Source organism: Camellia sinensis, chromosome 7 (genome assembly GCF_055761805.1).
Source record: "Camellia sinensis isolate YWXY chromosome 7, ASM5576180v1, whole genome shotgun sequence".
NCBI lineage: Eukaryota > Viridiplantae > Streptophyta > Magnoliopsida > Ericales > Theaceae > Camellia > Camellia sinensis.
This window is the reverse complement of record NC_138967.1, coordinates 92796006-92807451: the sequence shown is the minus strand read 5'-3', so window position 1 is coordinate 92807451 and position 11446 is coordinate 92796006. Positions and strand designations below refer to the sequence as shown.

The following is an 11446-nucleotide window of genomic DNA, read 5'->3' as shown; positions in this document are numbered from 1 at the left end:
AGAAGAGATGATGATTTGATTTTTGCTAATGAGAATTTAAATTAAAACTAAAATAATTGAGCAAATAAATAGAGTAATCTGAATATGGAAGAGACTTAGGACTTCGAATCCACTTCTAATCTCATATCATATAATTAAAATTTTCAATTCTATTAAATCAATGGCCCAGATAATAATGATGTATCGTGGCTACAAGCCCCAATATTATTGTCAAGAAGACGAGTATATTCAAAACATATGCACAAATCATCTTTGGTCGGCACGAATCGTCTACACTAAACTAAGGTTGCAGCACGATTCGTCTCCCCGAAGCATGACTCGTCTCACGATTTGTATATACAAGAAAGTAAAACAGTTGTGTGCTCATGCATTCTCAATCACAGAAATCGAATACATAAATCGAATGAACAGATTATTTGAATAAAAGATCTAAAAACAATCATACAACGATTATCCAATTCCAAAGACAAACTAGAATTAAAATACAAAATTACATGATACTTGATTAGAGTTTCATCTCAATCCTAAGAAGAAAGCTCAGTCGCTCATAGAGAGGTTGAACACTTTGAATGTTGAAAAGAAAGTCATAAATTAATGATTTGCTCTTCTTTTCTAGCTTCTGGTCGTCCTCTTTAGGGTTTTCAATCCCAAAACAGGTCCCCAAAATCTCTTTTTATAACCTCCAATCCATTCAAAGTCAAAAACATGCGCACACATATTGAGGTGAATCCGCTCGCGCAGATTGGGAATTCCGCTTGAGCGAATCCAATCAGAGGGCAATTTTTGGCAAGGAAATCCACTAGTGCAAATTTGGGAATTCTGCTCGTGCAGATTCACTCAGTTATGGACTTTTCGCTCTTTTTGCCTCTTTTTGCGATCCTTTTTGTCTCCGGAGTGATATTAACCTGAAAAGGATGAAAAATACCTTATTGTAAGAAATATCATATGCTAAAAGACTAAAAACATAAGATAGAGAGCCTCAAAGTGTAACATTTCGGCTCAGATCATCCTAGACTTGAGGAAGTTGAGGAAAATGTTGTATTGAAAAACAAAATATGAGTTATGTGATAGATGAGTTTCCAAATGTGTTGAATCTTTCAAAATAGAAACTTTTTTTCTTTTCTTTTCTTTTGTGAAAAACCTAGATTTTGGAAATTTGGGGGAAAGGTTAGGATTTTTGTGAAGTCATGAATTGTTGAAATCCATTTTGAGAGATGATGAGGAAATTGATACATTTATCCTTATTGTTGAAACCCCTTATAAAAGAGGAATTTATATCGAGAAAATAGTGAATTGCATGTTGTTATATTTATATTTGAAAGATGAAGATTTACAATAATGATTTTTCATGCTGAGATTTCTTTGATTTAAAGAAAAAATAAATGTATTTCTTTGATTTATATATCTCTTGGAATATATATATATATATATATATATTATGTGTAAAACTTGATCACAATGGAAGATTGTGTGGATGAAAGGAGAAAGTATTAAGAAATTTTGAGAAAGTCCAAAGCATTAATACAGACATATATTGCATTGGCATTTCATTTCATGCTCATTGTTTTTCTTTTGAACTGGAATTGATGAGATCACTTTTGAAATTAAAATGGTTTTGTGGAACACATGTTGTTCATGAACCGTTTTGAGGTAAATATGGTGGAAAATCCTATTAGGGGTGTAGTTTGAGAATTAAGTTGGCCTGAGTGTCCTTAATGTAAGACTAGAAACATGCGCATGTGGGTGCCTAAGCCCTCTGGTTAGAAGCCAATAAGGTAGGATTAGGTAGTGCTAATAAACCTACTTGCAGACACTAGCCCTGGGCATTTACCTGAGTCATATTTACCACTCTTTGTTGTTACATGGATATCATTGGATTAATTATATTTTTGACGGGCATTGTGCATAAGACTATCAAAAGAGAAAAACTATCTTTTTGAGCATAGCGTAGAATTCTCTATTGGGTTTTGTGCTCACCCTAGTGGATTTTGTTGTAGGAAAAGCTGTTGTGACCCCACCAAAGTAGAAGCGTGGAGAATAGTTTTGGGAGCACGAGGCTCTTATCTTTTGTTGCTTTATTTGTTATAAGTCAAGGGCTATATTTTTGTGGGTTAGAAAACCATTTACTTGTAATCTTGGCAAGGCCTTGGAAACTTGTAGCCTCTAAGGCATTATCTTGAATGAGACTGAAAAGAAATTATTTGACTCGATTATGTCAATTAGTTTCATGTTGTAAACTCAAGAAATGTAATGAAACAAGTAGTTAAACTCTGTTTAAGTAAAAAGAATCGCATGTGTGCACACAATTACACAAGAAGTTATGATTCTACATATTTAAAGGATATTATGATGGAGTAGTATGTCTATTTATTTTGGGGCGTCACACTTATGAATTTTCTTTGAATTTCTTCCATTTTCTCTTCTTTTTCTCCTTCAAGTTCTTCCTGGCTCAAGAACTCTAATCTTCTATATCCTTCTCCAACTTTCCAACTTTTGTAGGATCTAATTAGGTTAGTTTATTAATTACCTCATCAGACTAATTAACTAGGCTTAGTTCTAATTAATCTTACTTAAATCTTAATCTTGGTTAGCCTAATTAACCTTACTTAGGCTTAAGCGAATCTTGATTCATTTTTGTTAATCCTATTTAATTTTTGATTAAGTACTCATTAGGCTCTACTCATTAAACTAATTTCTTTACACTTCTCACTTAAGATTTTTTAAGTTATCTAGACATTCAATAATTCAATTCAATCAAATTCCCTAACTTCTCATTGTTGCCTAGTAATCCTTGATTTCTAGTTCAAGTTCCTTAGAATTTCTAAGGTTTCCCACTTGAACTCTTCAAAACCCTATTCCTAACATAACAAGCATATAATATGCATCATGCCAACATGATGAGGATATTTCCTATCATAATTAGATGCATGAATACTATGCATGCTTTGGCTCTCACAATATATCCCCAAAATCCAATTGCCTGCTACCCAAAGACATAAAAATTAGCTTGTAAACAAGTCCAAGAAAACTCATTCAGAAAAGTTAAATTGGCAAAATTAAAAGGCAAAGAATGAGACAATGGCACAAAAAAAGAAGATTAGTTGATAACATACCCAAGTCCTCTGGTAATGAAATCTCCAAACGTCCTTCCAACTCATACCTCATGAGTGATATTTTGAGCAAATTTCCTAGACAACGAAACATACATATATATAAATTTTCACAAAGTTTATAATGGATAACGACGACAATAACTCGAATTTTTGAAAGAAAAAAAAAATTGAACCATTCCAATTATGAAAAAAGAAAAGAAAAAACAATAACTAAACAAAACGAAAGCCAAACAACAACCACACCTAACAATTTATGTATCACGATTTCGATTCGACAAACAAATTTATATACTTATAAAGGCACTAACCCCAAGCTTCTCCACGTCACTTAAAACTGGTGAGATCTCACAAACAGCAAATAATTGTAGCACTCCATCTGTTTTTTTTTTTTTTTTTTTTTATTAGCAAAAAGATCTTTATTGATGAAACTTATAGTACAATTTAAGAGAAATACATCAATAAAGGAGGTGAGTGCAAAGAGTATCATAGCTAGACTAGACGATTCCAACTAGATTGGCACTGCATAGCAAGCCCAATCATATGCTAACACACCACCAAGTTGCTAAGAAACCAACCACCAACAAACAAACAACCAAGCAAAACACAGAAAAAAACAAAAAAACAAAAAAGAGCAAGAAGCACAATCCGCAATTTAATAGTAGCTATCTTGAAATCTCCATAGGCATTAATACCATCAACACTTCATGAAACACCAAAAATCAAACCAAATAGTAGAGCAATAATCCCAAAATCCAAAACATCTTCTCTTTCATGAACCTGAATCAACTCACAAAGGTTAGCTCAATCCCATCTCCTCTTCAGTCTTCTGTAGTTTAATTTTTTTATCAATCCTTTCAAAAAAAAAAAAAAAACTTTTGATCTTTCTTTGAATTTGGATAATTTTGGAAAGTTTTGATTAAATATGTTTGATACAAATAATCAAACATTTTTTTTCCCATTTCTATGAACCTTTCTCTTACATATGTGTGTGTTTTCCCCTTGAAGAGCCTACTATTTTTACCTAATTGTGAAGGCAAAAACAGAATGCAATCAAGACAAAATTTGATAAAGGTATCAACAATCCTCAATATTCCATTTCATATATTTTCTGAAAAGTCAATTGTAAAGTGAACTGAGATTAATCTAGATAAAGCATATACCCCTAATTACAAATGGAACTAACACTGCTCAATTATCACCTATAAAAATAAAAATAGTAGTTAAAGGTGTAAAAATAACCTTTGAACAAATCTTCTTGTAAAGTTGCACAGTAAAATGACAGGAAAAATCAACCCATAACAAATAATAGATGCAATCTGTAACAACCCTCGTCACTGTTTACCGAATAACCACTGATTACCGTTAAACTAAAACTGATTATGACTGATAAGTGAACTGAATAAACTGAGACTGATTGTGATTGATAACTGAAGTAATTGAACTGATTGAAATACTGAACTGACTGACTGAAATTGAAACTGAATTGACTGAGTATACCTGTTTAATTGTAATTCTATCTGTTTGGTTATTTGATTATCTGTTCGTGTCTTTGTGTTTAAACTGCTAATTGAGGGCCTTATCGGCGGCCGAACTGGAAACCGATTAGTGTTTTATGATCATCGTGATTTATGTGATTTTATGGTGTAATTACCTGAAAACTGATTAGGTATGATTAAATTAGATTAAAATGAGTTAAATTGCATTGTTACACTTATTTACCATTAGTGCCACTTAGTGGCCACTACCTAACACATATGGAGCCTTATACAACACTTGACCAACACAATTCATCAGCCATATTCATTGTTTTGCCGACCAAGAGAGTTAGAGGGAGAGAAATTGAGTTCTAGATTGTGTTTTGTTTGGAAATTGAAGAAATTTTAGAAGAGATTGCATATTTGAGCTCCCTTCTTGGACTACAAGACCTAAGGTAGATCATTGACCTTCTTTATTGTGTATTTGAACTTATTCTTGCATAATTCTTGGGTCTTTAGTGATTTAAGGCATGAATTGGTTCAATAGTGTTGAATTAAAGCTTATTCTTTGCATGCATGGCATACTCTTGCATTTTTGAGGTTGTTCTTCATGGATTTTTGCATGCATGTCCATGTTAACGCTTAGGACCATGTTTTCATCTTGTTTTTGGAACAATTGGCTCCTTAGAGCATGTAATTGAAGCTTTGAAATGATTTTAACCCATACATGTTTGCATGTTCTCCATATTCATGAAAATTGGTTTGAATTGAGTTGTGTGAAACACCCTTGGGCTTTGATTTTACAAATTGAGCTTTGAATCATGTTAAACTATGAGTTTTGGGATGTTTTTTGGAAAATTGGCCCAAGAGGATCGAAATTCATGTTTTAAAACTTGGTTTTGAGCTTGAGGTTCAAATCTGGAATTTCCAGAATTTGGACTCACGCTCAAGCGGGGTGACTGGCGCTCGAGCGTGGGAATCGTGCTCCCAGCATTTTGTTCTGTTTTGAAGTCCGCTCGAGCGGGACATTATGTCTCATGCTCGAGCGGGTGTCGAGCACCCAATCGAGCGTGATTTTCACCTATCCAGCACTTTTGACTGTTTTGCATGACGCTCGAGCGGGTAATTATACGCTCGAGCGGAAACCTTTGTCTGCATGTCCGCTCGAGCGGAGTAACATACGCTCGAGGGTGACCCCTGTTTTCTGAAAATTCTGAAAATGCTTTTAAAATGCATCTTTGCATCCTCATCTCATCCTAGGCATTATTAGGCCTAGTTTAAGGCATCTTAATAAGGATATAGATGTAGAACCACACCGAGGCAAATTAGGGATTAAGTTATTATCTTTCCCAACTGTGTAGCTTAGTGTGTGTTCAATCTGTATACTGTGTAGGGTTGGCGACTGGGGACGCACTCTAGCTTTACTATAGCCCAGAACTCTGTGAGTAACAACTGTGTAAAGATATGTTCAAAATGATTATCTTCTGAACAACTGAACTGTACTGCTTTCTGAACTGATTACTGTCAACTGAATGAATGTATGTCCTATATTCTGAACTGTATTGTGGCATCCTTAGCAACTACTGTTTACTGTTACTGTTACAGAGATCTCTGTTGGTTCCCTTGTTGGAACCACTATTGTTACTGATTGATGGCCATCATTTACTGTTCGGTCTTTTAAGATCTACTGTTTACTGTACTGTTATGCTAATGGATGTACCACATATGACTGTATCGACTGAACGACTGAACGACTGAAATACTGATTTAACGAACTGTTTTCATTACTGTAAGGACATTCATTCTTAACCCCTTTACGCATTATGTTATTCACTGGGCTTTAGCTCACTGCTCATATATATATGTAGGTGTACAGGCACCAGACCGCAGCTAGGTAGGGTAAGCTCCAGTTTTGTCAAGCAAACCACTGTGCCTCACTGCGAGGTTCCGAGCCTGTCAAGTTTTGGCTTAGGGGTGTTTTTAATTTCCCCCTTCGGTCTCTGTAACTGTTTTGTTTACTGTACTGTTTAATAGGGATTAGGTCCCTGAACTGATTGATTGTATATATGTACATGCTGTTTTGTTCGACTGTATATATATGAATAAAAAGTCTTTTTGCATACAGATTGTCACAGCTCATTAGACATTGTTTATTTACTGTATTGGCTTCCGCCAGCCCCTGTACTCTGTATTACTATATTACTGTTAAGCAGGCCTTCGGTAATCTTGGATTACTGGCCGGTTACGGTGCTAAACCCATAGGGGTGGGTTTGGGTCATGATAGAGTGGTATCAGAGCGATACTTACCACGAGTTATACCGCACACACGTGTCCAAATGAGCTATAGGATGTCCTCGAAAAGTGATTAGGGCATTACATGAGCATGATAAGTGTGTGGTTATGACATGACTGAATATATGCTAATGTGTTAATCTGTTTAAATGAATGACTGCCTATGTTAATAACTGTTATAACTGCATATAGTAAAATCGATAATGCGAGAACTGCAAATAAATCTGAATCCTCATCCTCTGAGGCAAGAATGGCAAGACTGGAAAGAATGATGGAATTAATAACTGAGAGATTAGATCAACAACAGAATCAACAGCCCCCACCTCCTCCTCCGATACAGCCGGAATAGAATGTGAATGTTAATGATGGGGACATAATTGCTCTTACCCATAAGTTCAGCAAAATGAAACCGCCGTCCTTTCAGGGAGGCCTTGAACCGTTAAAAGCTGAAGTATGGGTTCTTGAGAATGAAAAATTGTTTGAGGTCTTTCCGTGCTCTGAAGCACATAAAGTGCTATTGGCCACCTTTACTCTGCAAGAAGAAGCCAGAAGGTGCTGGATGCTTATCCGTAATGAAAATACTGTTATGACTTGGGCTCAATTTAAAGGAGCCTTCTTTGAAAAGTATTTCCCTCAGTGTGTTAGGGACAGAACAGTGACTGAATTTGAACAGCTGAGACAGGGCACAATGTCTGTTGCTGAATATGAGACAAAATTTACTGAACTTGCCAGTTATGCACCACATATGGTTGACACTGACTACAAGAAGGTCAGAAAGTTTGAAGGCGGCCTTAATGTTGCAATACTAGACAGAATTAATGTTTTGAAGCTACCGAACTATGTAAATGTTCTTGACCGAGCCTTGATGGCTGAATCGAACATCGAGGCACTGAAAACTGAAACACCAGCATCTGAATGGCGTGGAAAAAGGCAGGGTTTTAAATTCAAGAAAGGCAAGCATAACCCATTGAACAAGAAACAGAATACGGGGTCAACAACTAGCCCCAGCCAAGGGAGTGGTTTCATACCCACCCTGTTCTGAGTGTGGCAAGAAGCACAAAGGGGTCTGTTACAAAATATCTGGAGCCTATTACAGGTGTGGCAAGGTGGTCCACATGGTTAAAGACTGCCCCTCTGCTCCACAAGCCAATAGTAAAGCTACACCAAGCGTAGCAGCATCAACTGTCGCACCAAAATCGAACCCCAAAGCTACCGGGAAAGAGCTCATGAGGCAGGGCCGAGTGTTCACCCTAGTACCGAGAGACGTGCAGAATACCGAGACCGTTGTGTCAGGTATTCTCTCTATTTGTACTCAAAATTCTTATGTACTGATTGATTCAGGATCTACGCATTCATATGTGTCACATGCTTTTTCGCGAAAACTGAATAGACCATTAGAACCCATAAACTATCTGTTAGCTGTATCATCACCCATTGGGGAATCTATGACCTGTGCATATATTTACCCTGCTTGTGAAATTATTGTTGGAGATGCACATTTGTTTATTGACTTACTGCCACTGAACATTGATCATTTTGATGTAATATTGGGAATAGACTGGTTAACGAAATACCATGCCATCATAGATTGTGTAACGAAACAAGTAGTTTTCCATCCACCAGGTTTACTCGAATTTGTGTTTAATGGGGTTGGAGTAGTACCTCCTCCGTATTTGATTTCATCTGTGAAAGTTGTTAAATTGATTAGAAAGGGGTGTAAGGGATATCTGTGTTCTGTATTGACTGTATCTACTGATGATAATGCCAACGTAAATAGTATTCCTGTAGTCAGAGAATTTCCAGATGTATTTCCAGATAATCTATCAGGGGATTTGATTGACAGGGAGATTGAATTTACCATTGATGTGATTCCGGGAACGCAGTCAGTATCTAAAGCTCCTTACCGAATGGCTCCAACTGAACTGAAAGAATTGAAAGTGCAACTGCAAGAACTGCTGGATAAGAAGTTCATCAGGCCTAGCACTTTGCCATGGGGCGCTCCTGTTTTATTTGTGAAAAAGAAAGACGGCTCACTAAGACTGTGTATTGACTACCATGAACTGAACAAGGTAACTGTGAAAAATAAATACCCATTGCCACGTATTGATGACTTATTTGATCAGTTACAGGATGCTCAAGTGTTCTCTAAGATCGACCTCAGATTAGGATACCATCAATTGAAAGTTAAACCAGAAGACATTGACAAAACTGCTTTTCGAATGAGGTATGGACATTACGAATTTTTAGTTATGCCTTTCAGAGTTACCAAGGCACCTGCTGCATTTATAGACCTCATGAACAGAATCTTTAAACCATACCTTGATGACTTTATTGTTGTATTCATTGATGACATACTGATTTACTCCAGAAGTGTAGAAGAACATGAACATCATCTGAGACTTGCCCTACAGACCCTAAGAGAACAGAAACTTTATGCTAAACTGCCTAAATGTGAATTTTGTCTTGATCATGTTATGTTTTTGGGGCATGTTGTTAGCAAAGATGGAATTTCCGTTGATCCGCAGAAAATTGAAGCTGTAGTAAACTGGCCTAGACCAACGAACGTAACAGAAGTCCGAAGCTTTTTGGGACTAGCCGGATATTACAGAAGATTTGTCAGAGATTTCTCCAAAATTGCCTTACCGTTGACTCAGTTAACTCAGAAGGGGATATCGTTTGACTGGATTGACCAAAGGGAATCTGCTTTCCAGGAGTTGAAAACTCGACTTGTGGCTGCACCGGTTCTTACCCTACCTTCAGGTATGGATGGTTATACTGTATTTAGTGATGCTTCTCATAAGGGTTTGAGGCGTGTTTTAATGCAGAATGAGAAAGTTATTGCTTATGCTTCTCGACAACTGAGACCGCACGAAAAGAACTACTTGACCCATGATCTGGAACTTGCTGCAGTAATATTTGCACTGAAAATCTAGCGTCACTATCTGTATGGGGCGACATGTGAAGTATATACTGACCACAAGAGCTTGAAATATTTATTTACACAGAAAGAACTGAACATGAGACAGCGGAGATGGCTAGAACTGATTAAAGACTATGACCTACAGATTTTGTACCATCCGGGAAAAGTCAATACCGTTGCCGATGCACTGAGCCGGAAATCGATTGGAAATTTAGCCCGTTTGCTCACCGAGCAAAAAGAACTACTTTGTGACCTTGAAAAATCTAAAATTGAAATTGTTTTACGAGAACAAGGTGGAACCTTAGCTGCTATTTCTGCTCAACCAGCACTAATTGAAGAAATTAAAGAGAAACAGCAACTGGATGACTTCTTGAAGAAGATCATCGAAGAAAGGGAAACTAAACCAAGACCGGGTTTCAAATTTGAAAGTAATGTACTGAAATTTCAAGAAAGACTGTGTGTACCGAATGACTCTGAATTGAAAAGAAGAGTTCTGCAAGAGGGCCACAATTCAAAATTTTCTATCCATCTAGGGAATACGAAAATGTACCAAGACCTGAAACTGAATTTCTGGTGGCCGGGAATGAAGAAAGAAATTGCTGATTTTGTATCAAAATGTCTTCATTGCCAACAAGTTAAAGCCAAACATCAACGACCCGCAGGCTTATTGCAGCCCTTATCCATACTGGAGTGGAAATGGGAACATATCACCATGGATTTTATTGTGGGATTGCCTCGCTCCAGTAAAGGTATGGACTCAATTTGGGTTATTGTTGATAGACTGACTAAATCTGCTCACTTCTTACCTGTCAAGACAATTTATAATGCGGACAAATTGGCTATACTCTATATTGATGAAATTGTTAGACTGCATGGAGTGCCTGTGTCCATTGTTTCTGACAGGGATTCGAAGTTTACATCGAGATTTTGGCAAAGCTTACAGACTGCGTTGGGTACTGAATTGAGACTGAGTAGTGCTTATCATCCTCAGACCGATGGCCAGTCAGAAATGACCATCCAGACTCTAGAGGATTTACTGAGAATGTGTGTCCATGATTTTCAAGGAAACTGGGAAAGCCATTTTCCATTGACTGAATTCGCCTACAACAACAACTATCATTCAAGTATTGGTATGGCGCCTTTCGAGGCATTGTATGGCAGAAAATGTAGATCTCCGATTTGCTGGGCAGAAGTTGGAGATGGGCCTTTGCTTGGGCCCAAGATTGTATATGAAACAACTGAGAAAGTGAAACTGATACAATAGAGACTGAAAACCGCACAGAGCAGACAGAAAAGTTATGCTGATGTCAGAAGACGGGATAGAGAATATGAAGTGGGTGATCACGTGTTTGTGAAAGTGACACCGATGAAAGGCCAGACTCGTTTTGGAGTCAAAGGCAAATTAGCGCCGAGATACGTCGGACCATATGAGATTATTGAGAAAATCAATCCGGTGGCGTATCAAGTTGCGCTTCCTCCTGAAATGGAGCATATGCACAACGTCTTCCACATTTCTATATTGAGGGATTACCTCCGGGATCCTTTCCATGTAATAGAGCCGACTCGTGTAGTATTGAATGACAACTACACTTACGAGGAACGGCCTATACAGATTGTAAACAGACGGATCAAGAAGTTAAGAAACA

At 37.2% G+C, this 11446-nt stretch overlaps 1 long non-coding RNA gene across 1 annotated transcript; it reads right to left on the bottom strand.

Moving 5' to 3' along the window:
- Positions 1-391: 391 nt before the first annotated feature.
- On the bottom strand, positions 392-4424 carry LOC145794710 (uncharacterized). The gene is made up of 2 exons (XR_014334633.1): positions 3114-4424; positions 392-905 (listed from the first exon to the last, which is right to left on the bottom strand). It is a non-coding gene; the product is annotated as an uncharacterized LOC145794710 (long non-coding RNA).
- Between the last annotated feature and the right edge of the window lie 7022 nt (positions 4425-11446).